We start from the raw sequence: 24194 nt of genomic DNA, 5'->3' as shown, positions 1-24194 counted from the left end.
CTGCGCGTCTGGAGCCTGTGCTCCGCAACAAGAGAGGCCGCGATGGTGAGAGGCCCGCGCACCGCGATGAAGAGTGGTCCCCACTTGCCGCAACTAGAGAAAGCCCTCACACAGAAACGAAGACCCAACACAGCCATGAATAAATAAATAAATAAATAAAATTAAAAAAAAAAAAAAATAGGAATGCCCCATGTAGTAAACAGAAATCTATTTCCCTTTGCCTTTAAAAAAAAAAAAAAAAGTTCTTTGCAAATGTGTTATTCAAACTATGGCAGTAAATACAAAGCAGTAATTTGAAGGGTTTTTTTTTAAGAAAAATAAATTTTAAATGATTTTATATTGACAGGTAAGTTGTCAAATCAATGGAAGTTTCCTTTTTCATAGTAATGTTTCACTGGAGCATGAGGCTTTTTGTAACAGTAAGTTCTTTCCCTCAAATTATTTGAATTCAAATATCATGAGTTTTTGTTTTGATCAAAGATAAAACAGATGGAAAAGGACAAGATCTACACAGATATTACCATTAGTACAGAAAGATTATTCCTGCCCAATTACATAATAAATAGGAACACAAGCTTTAGAACTGAGGGCAACTAGGTATCATGACAAAGAAAATATGACTCGATATTAAAATGTAGATTTTTTCCTATAAATACACCATTTCAAAGGCAGCTGACCTCTCTAATTTAGGTGTCCCCCTTTTAAAATATATGAATAAAATTGGCAATCTAATGATCCATGTAATTAATAATTTTTATTATCACTTTTACTCTATGTTGAATAAATCCCAAAGTTGTCCTGAAATATGAGCAGATTATCTCTACAAAAATCAGAACTGCCATAGTCTACATTCATCCTCTGTTACTCCAGCTAGTTAAATTTTGTTATTTTAATGATCATTCAATTGTACTTTTATAAAGCACCTATACAAAATGAAATGCTGTAGAGTATCATGTATATCATAATTAATTGAAGTGCAATGGGTATGTAAACAATCAGTGATAATCAACCACAGATACTATTAAATTTCTATATATTAGGATATTGTTGTGTGGAAAAGGAAATGTTGGAAACACGAGTATACTGTCTCTCTTTAACTGCAGGGATGCTGCAAAAAAGGAAAAAGAAAGATGGCCTGGTCCAATCGCTTTGCAAACATGCAAAGTGGTATGTGGTAATCACACATACTTGGTATTTGGTAGTAGAAGAATCCTTATATTTGAGATGCTTTTGCAAGATGTACTTAGCCTGTTCAGGATTGCTTGTGGAAAATAAACACGGTATTTTAGGACCCTTGAGAAATGTAATATAAACTACAATCATCAAGGTATAACATGTAGGTGTTTCATAAATTAGCTCCCTTCTGTGTTAATGATGACCTACATGAATTATTTAGGGACCACAGATGTTAAAATCAAACCAGAGTACATCCTAATGCAGCAAGTAACAACCTGGGGAGCTGTGCAGAGTCCTGCAGTTCACCATGCTTCTTCACCCATGTCTCACATTTACCATCATTTTTGAAATTTTTAAATTAGTAAACTTTGATACTAGCTAAGTGCTCCAATTTTTATAGGATTCAACAATCCCAGGTTGTGAGTTACCTCAGGGTGGCAATCTGGTTTGAAAGGGAATTATAAGATTTGCTTTGAACCTATTTGAGCAAAGCAATTACTCTGTATTTACACAGGCTGTATATTTGGGGGGGACTGTAATGGAAGGATTAATGGAGATTATGGATTTAATACTCCAAGCTCATCCACTTCTTGGCACTATCACTGTAGTGTAAATAGTGTAAATGCCTAAGAGATAAACGAATCTTATTTATAAATAGGTACACATCAATTACTTGGGAAGAAGAGATGAGACTAGTCATTTTTCATTTCCTGTGCCATTTTTATTAGTATAATAGGTCACTAGGTGGGCCTATGAAGATATTCAGCAAATAAATGACATACATAAATTTACATTTTAGGTAAATATATCCTGCTCTTGATGTAGAGAATAATTTGGCACAGAACATAAGCAGCAGTAAAAAGAATAGCTGGCAGGGTTGGGAGTGGGGGACTGTATTTATTGAGGAGAAAATTTATATGTGATTTATATACAGATAGGAGTGAGAGTTGCAGAGATATTGTGGAGGGATTGGCAATCTGTTGTATGTCAGGAATTCTGGATAAGGGTAAAGTTCAGGATGAATGTAATTACGTGTTTTCCAGAAGTATATTTGCAGACAAGAGAGAAAGGAATTATAAGAAGAGTCCTAGAATACCATAGTTTGTCTTTTTTTTTTTTTTTTTTAATATATATATATAATCCATTGGTGTAGAGACCAGGAAGAGGGTGTGTTAGGAGAATATCTGCCCTTAGTCCTATGGAGCTAGTCTATGTGAATGGCTCCTAAATATTATAATATACGCACATGACCTGTTCACATCAAGCTTCTCTTTAGCTGCAAAGTAGATATTACCAGCAACCAAACAGAATGTGAGCTTTTTAAAGCTACATCAATCACTTAAAATGTTGACAAGTGCCAAAAAAATAAGCATGTATGAGAAACTGAAGTACAAAGAAAGGGCACATCATCTTGAAGAGTCAGAGGAAACTGTATCAAGAACACAATTTCAAAAAACAGGGAACTTTAGTATAAATAAAGATCCTGGAGAACAGGGAGGGCCCAGAGGGGCTTCCATGATTGAACACTCTTTGAAAGCACAGACAGTAGTAGTATCAAAGGGTAGACCCCCATCCCTGCTCTGCCCACTGGCCAGAGAGGTGCACACTGCAGAGAGCTGGGGAATGACCTGTCATATCCTAGGGACAGGGAAGAAGGAAACACTGACACAGGCAGAAGAACGGGTCACTGCACTGCATACCCCTTGTGTCTGTCGGAGTCAGTCTGGGGATCCTCTGTCCATTCCCCAAGTCTGTACAGGGTGGGGACCCTAGCAGTTCATGGGCCATGGTTAATCTCGGTCAATCAGTCAGGTCAGTGGGGAGGGGTAGGCATGGGGTGGGCGTCCACCACATTCACGGCTTCCCATCAGTGCCGCCTGAGAAGTTACCTGGTTGTGAGGAGACGTTCTCTACCTGGGTGATCTGGTCCAACTTCCTTCTCCTGCCAAGCCCTCGTCTCCTTATCTGTGAAGGCCTTGCCGTCTGGCCAAGCAGCAGATGAGGCCCTCCCGCCGGGCAGTGAGCATGCAGTCCTCCAAGGAGAGGATAACCAGGCCGCCCCTGAGCCGTCGTCCTGCACTCCAGGGCCTCTAGCAGCAGCACCTCACGTATGCGCTGCCACAGCGGTGTGTCCAGCACCTAGGCTGGGGCCTGCGGGCCTCAGAGGACGGGGCCTCTCAGCTCGTTCTTGCTGCCCCTGCCCCCACAGCCGCCCTGGCTGGTGTGGCCCCGGCAGAAGGTGAATAACATCTCCAGCTCAGCCTCTGAGCCTGGGTCGCACTCCGGGTGCGCGGCTTCTGGAGCAGGACAGAGAGCAGGGCACAGGGCCAGCGCTGGAGTCACCGCAAGGGTGGCGAGGATAAGGCACATGCTCAGTGAGCGCCCACAGAGCCGCGCGTGCGCGTGCCCGGGCGGGAGCGCAGGAATCACCTCAAAGGTGGCGAGGATAAGGCGCATGCTCAGTGAGCACCCATAGAGCCGCGCGTGCGCGTGCCCGGGCTGGAGCCGACCCGGCAAGAGAATCCGCCTCAGCCTGAGGGGAGAAGGCTTCAGCCTCTGCCCCAAACTCCTCCTCCTCTCCACTCCACCTCGTCAGTGCTGGCTGCCGCCGCCCACTCAGCCCCAGCGAAGTAGAGGTCCAAAGTCACTGCTTTGACCTAGGACCAGTGGCCGTGGAGTAGGCCACCACTCGGCCTTCGGTGAAGAACCACACGGTGAGCAGGTAATCTTTGCCACCTGTCCCCACATAGCGGCAGTCAAAGCTCCGCAACACTCAGAGCAGAACGCCCAAAGTAGATCTGTATGAGCCCATCAGGAGCAGGGTGTGTAAGTGGGGACTCGCCTACAGCCATTTTGGCTGACAGGCTAGGTGCAAGCCATGGGCTGGGAAGGCCCACTTGGCAGTGGGTCATGGGTCCCTTGCTCTTGGCAGTTTAAACAGGGAAGCCCTGGCCCTGCTTCAGCAGACACCAGGGCTGACCCAGGTGCATAGGTGGCTTTCCTCATACAGCTACAGGTATCCACTGGCATGTAGGGACAGAAGCAGGTTCTCTGATCCAGACAGCCACTTCAGATATGTCACCTTGGTCTTGTCAATCAGCCATTAATAGTTGAGTGCTTTGCTAGTGTCCTTCTTGATGAGATTCAGGTATTGCACTTGGTCAATGGAGAACCCCACCAAGACAGAGATGGTCTTTGAGACATCAGTAAACTGGTTGAAGTCTTGGCAGGGGTGCTGTGTGCCCTTATAGATGATACAAATAATGCAGAAAGACACTGATGACTTCCTTTAAATAAGAATGGACACATATAAGGAGAAACACTAGAATGAGAAGTCTGTATGACTCTCAGAGAGATAATGATAATTAAGAGACAATTTTCTGCAGAGATTATAAAGGAAGATATAAAGAAAATTTAGGGAAATAAGAAAGAATTATAAGAAAACTCAAATTTCATAAGTAATTGTGCGTACTAAAATTAAGAAAATTCTAAATAACATTGCATGTAAGATTAAAAATTTTGCTCATGTTGGAGAGAAAAAATAAAAGTTATGAAAGAGATAATAAATACAAAATATGTCCTACCTAGAATAGTAATTACTCAGAGAGCAGAGCATTGTCAACAATATTTTGAAAGTTTCTAACTCAAAATTTAAAAATAACTCATTTTGAAAACGTTACAAAAAACTTTTTTTGAAAAATAAAACGTTATTTAAAGTAGTACTCCAACTCACCCTTAGACTGAATTACAAACTCAAGAATGAAATAGTATGGCCAAAAATAATAATACCTTTATTTTTTTAATTTAATTTAATTTATTTTATTTAATTAAACTCTTTATACCTGGATAAGTGTTACTTTGGTGACTTCTTAGGAAAGAAAACAGATATTGAGACTTTTTGTGCTTATATGGGACAGCTTTATATTGTTTTCTGTGATGGTTGAAAAACTAATCCCCCTCTAGTTTCTAAAGTATGATTTCCTACATTAAACTTAGAACAGCATAAAAATATCCCAATCCATGAGTCTTCAGCAGTGTTCAAATATTTATGAAAGATGTGAAGATGATGAAACCGAATCAAGAAATAAATTCTTCTAACCAGAAAAAATAAAAATAAAATAATTAATAATACCTTTACTAAACAGTGAAATGGCATGTATCAAAAATATCTAAACAAAAATTTGTACATAGAGGGATAAAATTTAATTGCAAAATATTGAATATATAGTAAAAACACTGTGAAATGGTGACCCAAAGAACTTATCTTAACAAAAACTAATTGAGCAGTCTAGTGTTTAAAGTAACTAAAATCAAATTGGCCTAAATTCCTTCCTATGCAGAGAGGAATTAGAATACTCCAATTAGAGAAATATAAGTAAAGGCAGGGTTTTCAAATATATAGAGAGTGAATTAAAAGCAGAAGCCATACCTCTCAAATGTCTCCAATAGTAAAGAAAGCAAAGTAATGACCATGCAGAAGAAAACAGAAAATAAAGCAATGCAAAGATACATAAATATGGAAGTCATAAACATAAAGGCCTTAGCACATTAATTATTAACATAAATATGTAAAATTGTATTATTAATATTTCTCAGATTTTATAGGTTTATATTTGCATAGTTCTGGAGCAAAGTAAGTGCTCAATAGATAATAGTGATGATCATAGTAGTAATAATGATAAGTGTTCTATGATGCTTTTAAAAAGCACACCTAAAATATGCACGCTCATATATATAATACATGGAAAATAAAATGGAAACAATTGTAAATTTAGGCAAAACAGATGTGTAATAAATAAGAGAGTGTGATTTTTTTGTATTAATTGATGCTTTTGTTTGGGGGATTTTTTTTTCAGAGTTTCTAATTTCTGTTTGACCTGTCTACTATTTATTGAGAAAGGATTGTAGTGGAAAACAGAGGTGGGTAGAAAAGTCAATGATTCAATCTGTCTTTCAAAAGCCTAAGGCCTTAGTGTAACAGAAAGGTTTTTAGGTCATAGGCAATAAATTACAAAGAATTCTAATGAGCTAGAGCTTCTCTAACTCAAGAATATGTAGAGGTTTCTTATTCTGGGGAGGAGAAACTCTGAGGTCCCTGAGATATGGAACATACTAGTGAGAGAAGTGGCAGAACTCTCAGATAATTTTCTGGAATCTAAGAGTGAAAGATATGTCTGCATCACTTCCTAGGCTGGACTAGTTGTTCTATCAACATTCTATAGAAGAAATAGTTCTCTAATGTAAAGGGCCCTCAAGTTCACTGCATTTTCTGACTCCCAGTGCTGTGTAAGGACTGAGGTTTTCACTATGCCCAATATGCCTAAAGAACCAGAATGCCTTCTAGTTCCATAGAAACTGCTAGTGGGAACCAGGGTAACTCAGTAGCAATATTCATGGTACAATGACACAAACTCAAATGGTCAGTGTCTCTTTATGTGATGGCAATGTAGGAAAACATCTAACAAGAATGAAAAGTCCAGTGTTTCTCACTCTACATCTTTATAAAGTCTTTTCATTGTATAAGTTCTCTTGGAGAAGTGTGACTGATGTTGACGGAGCCCAACATTGATTTGGATTCAGTTTTGATATCTGGGAGAGATGGGGACTCATAATAGAAATTAAGTTGAGTTTCTAAAAACTTAAAAGAAAAAAGTTATCATTCTTGTGTATTTGAATCTGTGGAATGAAATTTTGTATCAATGGCAATTATATAAAGATATATGAATATTTGTATGTTAATCATGTATCAAGTTAATAAATGTAAGCTATCAAATTTATCAAAGATGTAATTATCAAGAAGAGCTTCAAGATGGCGGAGGAGTAAGACATGAAGATCACCTCCCTCCCCACAAATATATCAAAAATACATCTACATGTGGAACAGCTCCTACAGAACACCTACTGAACGCTGGCAGAAGACCTCAGACTTCCCAAAAGGCAAGAAACTCCCCATATACCTGGGTACGGCAAAAGAAAGAAGAAAAAACAGAGACAAAAGATTAGGGATGGGACCTGCACCAGTGGGAGGGAGCTGTGAAGGAGGAAAAGTTTCCACACACTAGGAAGCCCCTTCACTGGTGGAGACGGGAGGTGGGCGGTGGGGGGAAGCTTCAGTGCCACAAAGGAGAGTGCAGCAACAGGGGTGCAGAGGGCAAAGCGGAGAGATTCCCGCACAGAGCATCGCTGCTAACCAGCACTCACCATCCTGAGATGCTTGTCTGCTCACCCACTGGGGCAGGTGGGGGCCGAGAGCTGAGGCTCGGGCTTTGGACTTCAGATCCCAGGGAGAGGACTGGGGCTGGTTGCATGAACACAGCCTGAAGGGGGCCAGTGTGTCACGGCTAGCCGGGAGGGAGTCCAGGAAAATGTCTGGACCTGCCGAAGAGGCAAGAGGCCATTGTTTCAGGGTGCAAAGGAGAGGGGATTCAGAACACCAACTAAATGAGCTCCAGAGAAAGGCATGAGCCGCAGCTATCAGCGCAGACACCAGACCCGGGCATGAAATATTAACGCTGCTGCTGCAGCCACCAAGGATCCTGTGCGCAAGCGCAGGTCACTATCCACACCTCCCCAACCAGGAGCCTGTGTAGCCTGCCACTGCCAGGGTCCTGTGATACAGGGACAACTTCCCTGGGAGAACACACAGTGTGCCTCAGGCTGTTGCGATGTCACACCGACCTCTGCCGCTGCAGGCGTGCCCCGCATTCTGTAACCCTTCCTCCACCGGGCCTGAGTGAGCCAGACCCCACTAATAAGACACTCCTTTAACCTCCTCCTGTCTGGGCGAAGAACAGATGCCACAGGTCAACCTACACACAGAGGCGAGTCCAAATCCAAAGCTCAAAACCAGGAACTGTGCGAACAAAGAAGAGAAAGGGAAATGTCTCCATGCAGCCTCCAGAGCAGTGGATTAAATCTCCACAATCAATTGATGTACCCTGCATCTGTGGAATACCTGAATAGAGAATGAATCATCCCCAAATTGAGTTGGTGGACTTTGGGAGCAACTGTAGACTTAGGGTTTGCTGTATGCAACTTGACTAGTTTCTGATTTTTATGTTTATCATAGTATAGTTTTTAGCACTTGTTATTATTGGTGGATTTGTTTATTGGGTTGGTTGCTCTCTTCCTTTTTTTTAATTACTTTTAAAATTTTTTATTTTAATAATATATTTTTAAATTTTTTATTTAAATAACTTTATTTTATTTTTCTTAAAATTTTTTTTCTTTCATTCTTTATTTTTTCTCCCTTTCTTATGAGACGTGTAGCTGACAGGGTCTTGGTGTTCCAGCCAGGTGTCAGACCTGAGCCTCTGAGGTGGGGGAGCCGAGTGCAGGACATTGGACCATCAGAGACCTACCGGCCCCACGTAATATCAAACAGCGAGAGCTTCACAGAGATCTCCATCTCAACACTAACACCCAGCTCTACTGAACGACCAACAAGCTCCAGAGCTTGACACCTCATGCCAAACAACAAACAAGGCAGGAGCACAATGCCACCCATTAGCAGAGAGGCTGCCTAAAATCATAATAAGTTCACAGGCACCCCAAAACACACCACTGGATGCGATCCTGCCCACAAGAAAGACAAGATCCAGCCTCATCCACCAGAACACAGGCACCAGTCCCCACCACCAGGAAGCCTACAGAGCCCACTGAACCAACCTTACCCACTGGGGGCAGACACCAAAAGCATCGGGAACTACCAACCTGCAGCCTGCAGAAAGGAGAACCCAAACACAGTAAGTAAAGAAAAATGAGAAGACAGAGAAATACGTAGCAGATGAAGGAGCAAAGTAAAAACCCACCAGACCAAACAAATGAAGAAGAAATAGGCAGTCTACTTGAAAAAGAATTCAGAGTAATGATAGTAAAGATGATCCAAAATCTTGGAAATAGAATGGAGAAAATACAAGAAATGTTTAACAAGGACCTAGAAGAACTAAAGAACAAACAAACAATGGTGAACAACAAAATAAAAGAAATTAAAAATTCTCTAGAAAGAATCAGTAGCAGAATAACTGAGGCAGACGAACAGATAAGTGACCTAGAATATAAAATAGTGGAAATAACTACGGCAGAGCAGAATAAAGAAAAAACAATGAAAAGGCTTGAGGACAGTCTAAGAGACCTCTGGGACAGCATGAAATGCACCAACATTCGAATTACAGGGGTCCCAGAAGAAGAGAAAAAGAAAGTGACTGAGAAAATATATGAAGAGATTATAGTTGAAAACTTCCCTAATATGGGAAAGGAAATAGTCAAGTCCAGGAAGCACAGAGAGTCCCATACAGGATAAATCCAAGGAGAAGCCAAGACACATATTAATCCAGCTATCAAAAATTAAGTGCAAAGCAAAACTATTAAAATCAGCAAGGGAAAAGTAACAAGATACAAGGGAATCCCCATAAGGTTAACAGCTGATCTTTCAGCAGAAACTGCAAGCCAGAAGGGAGTGGCAAGACATATTTAAAGTGATGAAAGGGAAAAACCTACAACCAAGATTACTCCAGCCAGCAAGGATCTCATTCAGATTTGACAGAGAAAGTAATAACTTTACAGACGAGCAAAAACTAAGAGAATTGAGCACCACCAAGCCAGCGTAGCAACAAATGCTAAAGGAACTTCTCGAGGCAGGAACCACAAGAGAAGGAAAAGACTTACAATACAAGTCCAAAACAATTAGGAAAATGGTAATAGGAACATACATATCGATAATTACCTTAAATGTAAATGGATTAAATGCTCCAACCAGAAGACACAGGCTTGCTGAATGGATACAAAAACAACACCCGTATATATGTTGTCTACAGGAGACCCACTTCAGACCTAGGGACAAATACAGACTGAAAGTGAGGGGATGGAAAAAGAAATTCCATGCAAATGGAAATCAAAAGAAAGCTGGAGTAGCAATTCTCATGTCAGACAAAATAGATTTTAAAATAAAGACTATTACAAGAGACAAAGAAGGACACTACATAGTGGTCAAGGGTTCAATCCAAGAAGAAGATACAACAATTGTAAATATTTATGCACCGAACATAGGAGCACCTCAATACATAAGGCAAATGCTAACAGCCATAAAAGGGGAAATCGACAGTAAAACAGTCATAGTAGGGGACTTTAACACCCCACTTTCACCAATGGACAGATCATCCAAAATGAAAATAAATAAGGAAACACAAGATTTAAATGACACATTAAACATGATGGACTTAATTGATATTTATAGGATATTCCATCCAAAAACAACAGAATACACTTTCTTCTCAAATGCTCATGGAACATTCTCCAGGATAGATCATATCTTGGGTCGTAAATCATGCCTTGGTAAATTTAAGAAAATTGAAATCCTATCAAGTATCCTTTCCGCCCACAATGCTATGAGACTAGATATCAATTACAAGAACAAAAACTAAAAAATACAAACACATGGAGACTAAACAATACACTGCTAAATAACCAAGAGATCACTGAAGAAATCAGAGAGGAAATCAAAAAATAGCTAGAAACGAATGACAAAGAAAACACGACAACTCAAAACCTATGGGATGCAGCAAAAACAGTTCTAAGAGGAAAGTTTACACCAATACAATGCTACCTCAAGGAACAAGAAAAATCTCAAATAAACGACCTAACGTTACACCTAAATCAATTAGAGAAAGAAGAAAAAACAAAAAACAGAAAAAAACCCCAAAGTTACAAAAGAAAAGAAATCATAAAAATCAAGTCAGAAATAGATGAAAAAGAAATGAAGGAAACAATAGCAAAGATCAATAAAATTAAAAGCTCGTTTTTGAAAAGAGAAACAAAATTGATAAACCATTAGCCAGACTCATCATGAAAAAAAGGGAAGACTCAAATCAACAGAAGTAGAAATGAAAAAGGAGAAGTAACAACTGCCGCTCCAGAAATACAAACGATCATCAAAGCTTACTGCAAGCAACTATATGCCAATAAAATGGACAACCTGGAAGAAATGGACAAATTCTTAGGAAAGCACAGCCTTCTGAGACTGCAACAAGAAGAAATAGAAAATAGAAACATATCAATCACAAGCACTGAAATTGAAACTGTGATTAAATATCTCCCAACAAACAAAAGCCCAGGACCAGATTGCTTCAAAGGCAAATTCTATCAAACATTTAGAGAAGAGCTAACACCTATCCTTCTCAAACTCTTCCAAAATATAGCAGAGGGAGGAACACTCCCAAACTCATTCTACGAGGCCACCATCACCCTGATACCAAAACCAGACAAAGATGTCACAAAGAAAGAAAACTACAGGCCAATATCACTGATGAACATAGATGCAAAAATCCTCAACAAAATACTAGCAAACAGAATCCAACAGCACCTTAAAAGCATCATACACCAAGAGCAAGTGGGGTTTATCCCAGCAATGCAAGGATTCTTCAATATACACAAATCAATCAATGAGATACACCAAATTAACAAATTGAAGGATAAATACCATATGATAATGTCAACAGATGCAGAAAAAGCTTTCAACAAAATTCAACGCCCATTTATGATAAAAACACCTCCAGAAAGTAGGCATAGAGGGAATGTACCTCAACATAAGAAAGGCCATATATGACAAACCCACAGCCAACATCGTTCTCAATGGTGAAAAACTGAAACCATTTCCACTATGATCAGGAACAAGACAAGGTTGCCCACTCTCACTACTGTTATTCAACATAGTTTTGGAAGTTTTAGCCACAGCATTCAGACAAGAAAAACAAATAAAAGGAATCCAAATTGGAAAAGAAGAAGTAAAAGTGTCACTGTTTGCAGATTACATGATACTATGCATAGAGAATCCTAAAGATGCTACCAGAAAACTGCTAGAGCTAATCAATGAATTTGGTAAAGTAGCAGGATACAAAATTAATGCACAGAAATCTCTGCATTCCTATACACTAATGGTGAAAAATCTGAAAGAGAAATTAAGGAAACACTGCCATTTACCATTGCAACAGCAAGAATAAATTACATAGGAATAAACTTACCTAAGGAGACAAAAGTCCTGTATGCAGAAAACTATAAGACCTTGATGAAAGAAATTAAAGATGATGGAGACATATACCATGTTCTTGGATTGGAAAAATCAAAATTGTGAAAATGACTATACTACCCAAAGTATTCTACAGATTCAATATGCAATCCCTATCAAATTACCAATGGCATTTTTCACAGGACTAGAACATTAAATTTCACAATTTGTGTGGAAACACAAAAGACCCTGAATAGCCAAAGCAACCTTGAGAAAGAAAAATGGAGCTGGAGAAATCAGGCTCCTGGACTTCAGACCATATTACAAATCTATAGTAATCAATACAGTATGGTACTGTCACAGAAACATAAATATGGATCAATGGAACAGGATAGAAAGCACAGAGATAAACCCATGCACATATGGTCACCTTATCTTTGGTAAAGGAGGCAAGAATATACAATGGAGAAAAGACAGCTTCTTTAATAAGTGGTGCTGGGAAAACTGGACAGCTACATGTAAAACAATGAAATTAGAACAGTCCATAACACCATATGCAAAAATAAACTCAAAATGGATTAAAGATCTAAGTGTAAGGCCAGACATATAAAACTCTTGGCAGAAAACTTAGGCGGAACACTCTCTGACATAAATCACAGAAACATCGTTTTTGATCCACCTCCTAGAGAAATGGAAATAAAAACAAAAATAAACAAAGGGGACCTAATGAAACTTCAAAACTTTTGCACAGCAAAGGAAACCATAAACAAGATGAAAAGACAACACTCAGGATGGGAGAAAATATTTGCAAATGAAGCAACTGTCAAAGGATTAATCTCCAAAATATCCAAGCAGTTCATGCAGCTCAGTATCAAAGAAACAAACAACCCAATCCAAAAATCGGCAGAAGACTTAAATAGACATTTCTCCAAAGAAGATATACAGATTGCCAACAAACACATGAAAGGATGCTCAACATCACTAATCATTAGAGAATGCAAATCAAAACTACAATGAGGTATCACCTCACACCAGTCAGAATGGCCATCATCAAGAAATCTACAAACAATAAATGCTGGAGAGGGTGTGGAGAAAAGGGAACCCTCTTGCACTGTTGGTGGGAATGTAAATTGATACAGCCACTGTGGAGAACAGTATGGAGGTTTCTTAAAAACTAAAAATAGAACTACCGTGTGACCCAGCAATCCTACTCAGGCACATACCCTGAGAAAACCATAGTTCCAAAAGAGTCATGTACTACAGTGTTCATTGCAGCACTGTTTACAATAGCTCGGACATGGAAGCAACCTAAGTGCCCATTGACAGATGAATGGATAAAGGAGATGTGGCACATATATAAAATGGAATATTACTCAGACATAAAAAAGGAACGAAATTGAGTTAATTGTAGTGAGGTGGATGGACCTAGATTCTGTCATACAGAGTGAAGTAAGTCAGAAAGAGAAAAACAAATACCATATGCTAACACATATATATGGAATCTAAAGAAAAAACCATGGTTCTGTAGGACCTAGAGGCAGGACAGGAATAAATACACAGATGTAGAGAATGGACCTGAGGACACGGGGAGGGGGCAGGGTAAGCTGGGACGAAGTGAGAGAGTGGCATTGACATATATACACTACCAAATGTAAAATAGGTAGCTAGTGGGAAGCAGCCTTATAGCACAGGGAGATCAGCTTGGTGCTTTATGACCACCTAGAGGGGTGGGATAGGGATGGTGGGAGGGAGAGGCAAGAGGGAGGGGATATGGTGATATATGTATACATATAGCTGATTCACTTTGTTATACAGCAGAAAGTAACACAACATTGTAAGCAATTATACTCCAATAAAGATGTTAAAAAAAAAGATGTAATTATCTACCTATAAAACCCAAGACAATTAGCAAAAACAATGAATAAAATTGATGAGTTTATGGATATAAAAATTTTAAACCCTTACTAATTCACCAGTAACAACTTATAAAAAATATAAACAAAATATTTAGAACTGCCTTAGGAAAAAATTGGTGAAGTACTTAGAAATAATTTTAATGAGAATATTATATGATTTAAAGAATATTTTAAGAAACAGAAATACAGAAGATATGAGTCATAATTATAAAGATATAAGTACTTCACTAATTAATGTAGAAATATTACTGTAAAAGGCCCAAGGGAATAAATTGAGAAATCCACAAATTTAATAAAGTGCTTTAGAAAGTTTGCCAAGTACAAAATTATAAACCATAAAATCACTCTCATTCATATATAGAAAAGTAACCAGGTGGAAAAGATAATTGAAAAAAATCCATTTTAGTAATAGCATAAAACAGGGTATCCAGAAAACAAAAGTGTTAATTTTGGTTTCAGAAGAAAATAATTATGAAAAGGGTGATGTTAGATTAGATTGCAAAAAGAAAATTCCTATTTTCTTCCATTGACTGTATAAATGGAAGATAAATTCATGCACTCAAATTTCCAGTTATAAGCAGGATGGGGAAGCTTGGGGCAGACCAACCAACATTACATCTGGAAACTAGAAAATCTGAATAAACTACAGAAATTAGGTAAAGTGGCACCAGTCTAGAATTATGTAAGAAGCAAAATATATCCTTCCAAAAAAAAAAAGAAAAGATGCCCTTCAATGATGGGAAAGGTAAACAGTGAGTAAATATAAGTGAATATTGAGTATCTAAAACAAATATTTTAATATCTTGGCCTGTAAAATATATGCAAACAGACATCATGAAACAAAAACAGAGGAGGTAAATATGTTTAAAGGCTCTAAAGTTCTGGCATTATCAGGGGGTGGTAAAGTAAAAGAATTTGTTATATAAGTAATATAGTAATCATTCAAGTTACACAGTAATCATTCAAGTCATATTTTAAGTTAATCACTAGAGGTAAGAAAAATAACTATTAAAGGAAAAGCAGAAAAATATATGATTAATTCAAATTAAACCAAGAAAGGAAATGAAAGAAACAGTAACATGATGAACTGACCATAGTAGCTGTGGTAATGCTAGATAAAGTAGTCCCAGGTTTCTGGAAATGGAAAGAGAGAGTGAGAGAGAGAGAGTGAACCTTGCTGTGTGGCTCCAGTCATGCCCTGAACCCTCTAGGACTAATAAAACCAGGAGTAATAAACCTTGTTTCTTTCAAAGTTTCCTGTTGCTTCCTTATTGCTGAAGATGTCTTGCAATCATAATAAGAACTACAAGGACTGGTCCAGCTACAACATTGGTCATTGGTTTCAAAAGGGGAACCTGGACCTTGGTGAGTGCCCTCAGACATTTCTAGCCAATAGCATCACTATCCATAGGATGAGGAGATTTCCAGGCTGTGCTGAAAGGAGAAGGAACCCAGGCAGATCCTGACTAACCCCTTCAATAGAGGTGAAGAAGCTAAGTGTCCGGGGATATCAAGACCTCTAGATGGCTAGACTTCACAGGACAGAGTACCAAAGAAGAGGAAATTGCATACAGAGAAAAATCTGGGTATCTGCAGAGGATCCTTGTGGAGGATTCAGAAGCATACTATATATACATACAGGGAAACTTCCTGAATTAAGGAAAAGAACCACCCAAAAAACAGAGACCTGTATTTGAGACTTTCAAGAGCCCAGGGATAGTGCCTGTTACACCAGTGCAACCTCATAATGCACAGCACATTGTGTAGAGTATCAGAAGTGTCTTGCCTTTGTAATGGAGAATAATCATCCTTGATGAAGTGGTGCTCTGGTTTGGTGATGACGCAAAGCGATTGGATATCTCATACATTGCTGTTGTTAGTAAATTACAACCACATTGGAAAACTCTTTAGAAATATCAACTAAACTGAATATGTGCTTACCCAGTGACTTCGCAATTTCACATTTAAATTAATATGCCAAAGAAATGTGTACAAATGTTTACCACACAACATGTACAAGAATTTTCGCACCAGTATTGTTTATAATTGAGAACTGGAAATTACACAAAAGTGCACAAACAAAAGAATGGATCGTTGTATAATACTGAAATGAATAAATTACAACTACCTACAACCACACAGATGAATTTTACAAGTATATTGTTGAGTAAAAGAAATCAGAAACAGATTATAAAATGTATGTTATCATTCATATAAAGTTCAAACAGGCAAAATTATTTTCTGATGTTTCAAGTCAAGGAACTCACTTTTGGCTTCCATCTCAGTAAATGTTTTGCTACCTCTTTTAGTGCTCACAAATTATGTATGTACAAGAAAGTCCCAGAATCATCCTATAGAAACCTAGCTAATAATCACAATGTTGATGAGCTTAAAATGGTTCATAGAAGCCATGCCCAATTCCCTTCCCTAGAGAGTATCCTTGTTGTTGTTATTGTTGTTGTCATTTTGCTAAAACTCATCTCTCTTACAATCACTGCACCAGAATTTGTCATATATTCAACTGCCTTCTGGGCAACAACATCTGTATGTCTAAAATCACATGCAACTCAAAAAATTCCAGAAATTAATTCATATATTTCTCCACTAAAACTTACCCTACTCATGTTCTATTCCAACTCTGTATTCTATGTCTTGGATATTTCACTTATAGACAGCTGTTGCAGGTAATTTGGAAAGTAAATCTTTATTCCTCTCTAACCCTTATTATTTTTCTTCAAAATAATTGTGTAATCCTGGTGGTGTTCTCCCAGATGTCTCCCAAATGCAGCTGTTCTTTTCTATCCCTAGTAGTTTTTGCCTTAGATTAAGTCATTATTATCTCTTAATTAGGTTGATACAATAGTCTTGATTTATCAGCTTCTGATTTAGCCCTTTCCTAACATATTTATACACTTCTGTTCAGAATGGTCTAAATTTCAGATTTATACTTTGATTTCAGGATGTCCAACCACAAATTTAATCTGCCTCTCCATCTACCCAAAACCAAACAAAATACATGAAAATATAAAAGAACTGGGGAAATGAAAGTCAGCTACCATAAAATCTGAGGAACTCCTAAACTACAGAAAGAAGATTTTATAAGACTTAAGTTAAAGGAGGAGATGAAGCTACATCCTAAGAAACTGGGTCAATTGTAGCAATTCTTAGATTAACCCTAAGAGGTTTTAAAATCAATCAACAGTCTCCCTTTCTCTCTCCGAGGAAATTCAACATCAGCAATGATTTGTATTCTCAGGCTAATTGCAAAAGGCAATTCACTAAGGAAAGTAAGTACCTGTCCTGCTAGGTCTTGAGTGGAACACAGAGCAAAATGCGAAGCAAGCCTCAAAGAGGGTAAAGAAAAACTAAAAAGGCAGCCCTTTCAAATGGGAAAGTATTTTAAACTGCTTCATTGTCAGAGTAAAGGTCTCTTTAATTTGGCAAATCTTGATCCCCCAACCTACCTATCTATACAAATTCAGCTAGTTGATAACTCCTGACTTCTTTCAGTGAATTCTTCTTGAGGTTCCTTATTCAGAGGTTTTCAGAGATATAGATGAACTCATGAAGATTGCCTGTTCCAATAGAGTACTTCATTTGAACCTATGAAGGAAGCAGGATGATCAAGATAACCAAGATAAGGGTAACCAAACAAGTGCTTTCAGAGGAAATTGATCTAATTCTAAAAGCAGATGAGATATTAAAAGCAAATTTTGTCATTGGAAGAGATTTGAGGGACATATAGTGCTTCCAAAACCAAAAATAGTCAACAACAAAAAAAAAGCAATCTGAAAACAACAGACAAAATGAAATACATTGTGATTAAATTTTTTGTTGTATGAATGTATGCATGAATAAATGAACAAAGGAGTGAATAATCAGCTTTATATCCACAGACTGGATAAAATCTATATGAATGGCTGAGCTACCTGTCTGAAAAAAATTGTTTTCCTTCTTCTGACTCACTGATATTAGACTCCTTTATCTGGGAAAGTGCACATAACCTGGCGTTCCACTTACTTCTGTGTTTAGCTTTTCATCTTCCATTTTATGTTCTACACTTTGGAAGTGAGCAGCAATTTTTATTTCAATGAAGTCCTTTTCAAAGAACCTCCGATTTTATTCTTCCTGGTGGTGGACTTTCTGGTTACTGTGTAACTTTGCTTTCACTGTCTTTCTTACATAGTACCTATTGGCTAACTCTGAGAAGAATGTTCTTAAATTCTCACTGACTTTGTAAGAAAAAAAGACTGCAATTATGCTCACTTTCCTTACCTCCAGTGTCAGCCCTAGCTCTGATAAATTTCTTTGTGGATACTTTTCAACCCAGTCTTCTCACTTCTCACCATACAGTCTTATCGTGTAGTCTTACTAGATAGAACCTTATTTCACAGTTGAAGAAATAGTAGCCTAGTGACATGTCTATGAACACAAAGAGATTTCATTGCATAATTAGAACTTATAACTCAGATCTGGTTTGTAAGGTCAAAACTTCTTTTTTTCATGCTATGTAGTTTATGTTCTCAATAGTCAAATGAGGAGACAACTAGAGGAAGATTAATTGGTTTGCTAAAATGTATGAAATACAGTTGACCCTTGAATAGCATGGGGGTTAGAGGTGCTCACCCTCTGCATGCTTGAAAATCCATGTATAACTTATAGTCAGCCATCCGCATCCTTGGTTCCACATTCACAGATGAAACCAACCTTGGATCCTGTAGTAGAGTAGTATTTACTATTGAAAAAAATCCATGTATAAGTGGACTCATGCAGTTCAAACTTATGGTGTTCAATGGTCAACAGTAGTTTATGTTAATTAACGGTATAAGGCCTATTGAGAACACCCTAGATCATAAATGATCTATCCTGTAAAATTAATAAGCATCTACATCATCATTTCTAGTCTCCTTTTCCCCCCATCACTCACATTCCATAAAAGTAAAGTAATTCACCTTGGAAGAGTAACGTTCAGGAAAATATTGACCTTACATGCTTAAAACAAACAAATAAAACTGAAACAAAAGTTAAAATAGGATCATTTTGCTAATCTCTTGCTATGCCAAATGGGTCAATTCATTATTTGGATTTTTAAAAAATACCACTTATGCTCTCCAAAAAAAAGCACTGTTAAATCTTATTTTTTGATATGTATATTTGATATTGATCAAATAATTTTTTGATCAAAAAGTCAAACCTTTACACATTGAATATGTGTCAGACACCGTTTTAAGGATTATATATATATATATTATTTTCTTTAATCCTTATAACCATCTTGTGATATAGGTTTTATTATTATCCTCAATATACAAAAAGAAACTGATACATGGACAGATTAGGTAATCTCCATAGCTTACATAGCCACTAAGTAGAAGAGCCAGGATCTGCAGCCAGGCTGTTTAGCTTCAAAATCTTTACTTTTAATAACTATGCTATGTTGCCTTTCAACTATGAATATCAAATATTTTAAAAAGGCGTTTCCAGTCTTTTAGCTTGCCTCACATATCTCTTGATATGATGAAATGAAATGAGTGTAATCTTATTTTAATATCACCATCCATAGAATATCATAAAGAAAATATGATTTGAAATTTTAAAAAGCCCAATGCAATACAAACTACTGGGAATGAAATGGGGATTATTTGTTTCTATTATCAACACCACATCCTATCTCTAGAAAATAGAAAAGAACTATCCACTGAGTTAAAAGCTTGAACTGATATCTTCTGCATAAGCATATTATGCTTTAATACCTTCCTTGAGTAAAGGAAAGATGATGGATTTGACATTTTCTTGAGATATATTTAACATTTTGGGCTATCCTTAGACTAGAAAGGAGGATGCGTTTATTTCTAGAGTAGACAAGATGGAGGTTAAGCATCTATAAAATAAGATTGCATGCTGATGCAAAGGCATTGTTCTAAAAAGCGGTGAGTACTCATGAGTCAGTATTCAAGAAATTCTTGCTGTTTGCTTGGCTGAAGGCGCATTCCTAGCCCATGAGGACCTTACAGGTTGTTTGGAGAATCAAGACTAATGTATCTAAAAAAGTGGACATAATATTGAGTGGGCCAAAAAGTGCCTTTGGATTTTTAACTAAAAATAAAAGACACATTTTTCATTTCCACCAAGAATTTTATTGAACAACGTATTCACCCTTTTGTTCCACTACCTTCTGCCATTTTTCAGGCAACTTCATAATTCCATCTTCCCAAAACTTTTTATCTTTTTGAGCAAAGAACTGTTCCAGTTGCCTTTTAAAGTCTTCCAGGGAATTGAAAATTTTTCCATTAAGAGAATTTTGTAAAGACCGAAATAAATGGAAATCTGAAGGTGCAATGTCTGGTGAATACGGTGGATGAATCAGAACTTCCCAGCCAAGCTGTAACAGTTTTTGCCTGGTCATCAAAGAAACAAGTGATTTTGCATTATCCTGATGGAAGATTACGTGTTTTCTGTTGACTAATTCTGGATGCTTTTTGTTGAGTGCTGCATTCAGTTGGTCTAATTGGGAGCAGTACTTGTTGGAATTAATCGTTTGGTTTTCCAGAAGGAGCTCATAATAGAGGACTCCCTTCCAATACCACAATATACACAACATCACCTTCTTTGGATGAAGACTGGCTTTTGGTGCGGTTGGCGGTGGTTCATTTCACTTGCCCCATGATCTCTTCCATTCCACACTGTTGTACAGTATCAACTTTTCATTGCCCATCACAATTTGTTTTAAAAACAGAAGGTTTTCATTATGTTTCAGTAGAGAATTGCAGGTGGAAATATGGTCAAGAAAGTTTTTTTTGCTTAAATTATGTGGAACCCAAACATCAAAGTGATTCCCATAACCAAGATGGTGTGAATGATTTTCAACGCTTGATTTGGATATTTTGAGTATGTCAGCTATCTCCCGCGTGGTAAAACGTTGATCGTTTTCAATTATTGTTTCGATGTGATCGCTATTAACTTCAACTGGTCTACCCGACCATGGAGCATCGTCCAGCGAGAAATCTTCAGCACGAAACTTCACAAACCACTTATAACACGTTTGTTCAGTCACAGCACCTTCTCCATATACTGCATAAATCTTTTTGTGCATTTCAGTTGCATTTTTACCTTTCTTGAAATAATAAAGCATAATATGCTGAAAATGCTGCTTTTTCCTTCCATCTTCAATATTAAAATGGCTACACAAAAATTTACCAATTTTAATGTCTTTTTTAAATGCACGCTGATATGACAGCTCTCACATACAATCTAACAAAATTGTTTTGAATGAAGTTAAAGACAACTAAGGGCTACTAGAGCCATCTTACAGAAAAACGAACGAACCTTTTGGCCCACTCAATACTAAAGTGATATTTTGTAGTGCTAGCAATTAGTGCAACAGGAGTCAAATGTATACACTTTACACTCTCTTCATTCCTGAAGGTGAATAATGGAGATTGGTCTTAAATGATGACTGTGATTAGAGCTTGGCAAATAGTGGAGAGAACCACAGATTTCTAGAAAGGACAATAAAGAAGGTATAGAAATATGCATGTTAGGTAAAGAGCCAGAAAACAAATAGTTTAGGTTTGTAGGCTACATATAGCCTTTATCGTATATTTTCCTTCTTTTTTCCCTTGAACCATATAAAAATGTGAAAAAAAAAATTGTTCTTTGCTGGAGGACTGTACCTAAATAATCAATAGACCAGATTTGGCCAGTGGATTACAATGTGCCAATCCCCAGTTTAGAATGACTATGTGGAATTCGGCCTGACTATAGTGAAAGTTTAATACTGGACAGTAATGGCAGAGAAGGTTGGAAAGAAAAGATAAAGCCATATTATTAAAAACATCAAAAGCCAGAATGAAACATTGGTCTTGGATTTGATTTTATTCCCTAAATGTAAGTTGAAAGTATTTATATGCCAATTAATTTCATATGTCTTTAGCATTAAGCCAAATTGTTCTTCTCACTTGATCCCAGGAAATCAAATGGAATGTGTTTAATTAAACAAGAACATTAAACCAGGTCTTGCATTATCTCTTATGAGGTGGAGTCAAAACATTCTCTTTTTTTAATATCTACTGCTTCTGAAGGTACACCTTTTAATGAAATCCAATGATTTCTGGTGTTGATATGTTGACCTTGGATGTTCTGATGCACAAATTAAATGAAGACCGTATGTGGCAGTTTTCTTTGGAGATGATGTGTATTTTTGCACTTGTGAAATCAAGGGAACTGTTATTGAAACCCAAATCCTAAGTTTTGTATTTGCTCACAGCTGGGGTTTCCCTAGGCCCTGGTAAGTACACAGCACATGCTTAGTTATGAGTTCCCTGGTAAGATTTCAGAGATTTTGAAAAGTTCCTGAATCTTCCCAACATCTTTACTATCCATACTTGTGAAATCCAAGACAGTGGCTTTCCTGGTATGATATGTGAGCATGAACGTATGTGATACATAATCCACATGCTACGTATGTGAAATGCTTTGTTACCATCTGGAATTTTCATCCTGATAAATCAGTTTCTTATCCTGTAGATTGAAATGTTATGGAAATGTGGAGAAATGTAGAAATGAGAGAGGTATCTAAGAAGACTATTGATAGCAAAACTTTTATAGAGATGAATACATGATTTTGATAATGATAACATGAGGGAAAATATAACATAGTGCATGCAGGATTGCATAGAATGTTAAGTGAAATGGAGTGATCAAGGATCATGATTAGTAGAAGGGAGGCAAATATATATGTAATTGGCATCAATTTGCAATTTTTTTAAGTAAAATGTCTTATTGAACTAATAAAAAATAATACCCAGATTTTTACTTCAAAGAGCCCATCACTAAGTATGGGTATAAAAGTTCATAAATGGAGAATTAAAGAGAAATCAAAAAGCACAGAAATAATTAAAACAGTGAACTATGAAAAAAATAAAGTTACTTAGGCAGGCACATTTTAAATCTATAAAGTTTAAGACTCAACTAAAGCAAATTTGGTTACTATATAAATTTGGTTACTATATAAATACTAGGCTAGAGACAAAATCTTCCAGCAGATCCTAGGTTAATGGTTATTCTGTAATTGTATGAGAGAAATGCAACCTGAAAATTTTTTCTAAGGGTTTATCAGAACTCTAATATTGCAATCCTAAGGCTGATTGGTGAGTAAAGTTGAAATATTATGCTTGTATTATCATCTTTGTAACATACATAAGTTATGTATTATTTTGTCCCAGTAAATATTTTCTATTTTTAGTGATATATAAAATGAATTTGAAAGTTCTAATTGTGGAAGTGAGAGTGCCAAGATAGTGAAAAATAAACAGGATTAAAATGTTAAAATATGTTATGTTATATTAAAATATATAGGAAAAATGTGGAAATTAAGTTCTGATTATATAGATATAGATAAAATTTCTTATTTACAAAATTTTACCAGTATGAAATAATTTTAAAAGTCAAATAATTTCTTGAACCCCAAAAAGTAATACACTTTGCTCCATCCCAGTGAATTTTAATTCCCCAGTCATTGAATTGTCTGGATGCTGGGGAAAACTCACTGCCTGGGAGTTAGGGATCTTGGAGGCTGAGTACAACTTCCTCACCAGCAATATCATTTGTTATATAGTCATCCTTTTATTTTCTTAATCGCTACAAGTGGTTTGATATTTTAATAGACAAAGGTGCAGGATATATAAGGAAAGACTGATAATTTATGAGAGTGAAGATAGGAGAAAATCATCAGGAAGCTATCACCAAAAAAAAAAAAAAAAAGACATTTGAACAGTCTTAAGAAAGACATAGAATTTTGCCATGCAGAAAAGGTAAACTGTTTATAATACTAAACTTCTCAATGTTTGAGGCCACAGAATTGAGCTTCTAATATCCAAATTTAGTGTAGATGTTTCATGAACAAACAAAATATATTTATGTACATATACATATAATAAACATATATAAACACACCTGTATTTATGTCCAATTGCATTTTGATATGCTATGGCTGCCATCATCAATCAAAATTCAGGCATTTGATTATTCAGCATACACATTTATTATGTTCACTTCTATCTGATGGCAAATTGAGAGGGTATAGCAAAAGATCCCTAGAG

At 37.1% G+C, this 24194-nt stretch overlaps 1 pseudogene; it reads right to left on the bottom strand.

The window, feature by feature from the left end:
- Positions 1–3725: 3725 nt before the first annotated feature.
- LOC137765930 (dystrophia myotonica WD repeat-containing protein-like) lies at positions 3726–21187 on the bottom strand (annotated as a pseudogene).
- Between the last annotated feature and the right edge of the window lie 3007 nt (positions 21188–24194).

This window comes from Eschrichtius robustus, chromosome 6, assembly GCF_028021215.1.
Source record: "Eschrichtius robustus isolate mEscRob2 chromosome 6, mEscRob2.pri, whole genome shotgun sequence".
Lineage (NCBI taxonomy): Eukaryota > Metazoa > Chordata > Mammalia > Artiodactyla > Eschrichtiidae > Eschrichtius > Eschrichtius robustus.
Note: the sequence above shows the minus strand (reverse complement) of the source record. Positions and strands in the feature narration are given on the sequence as shown.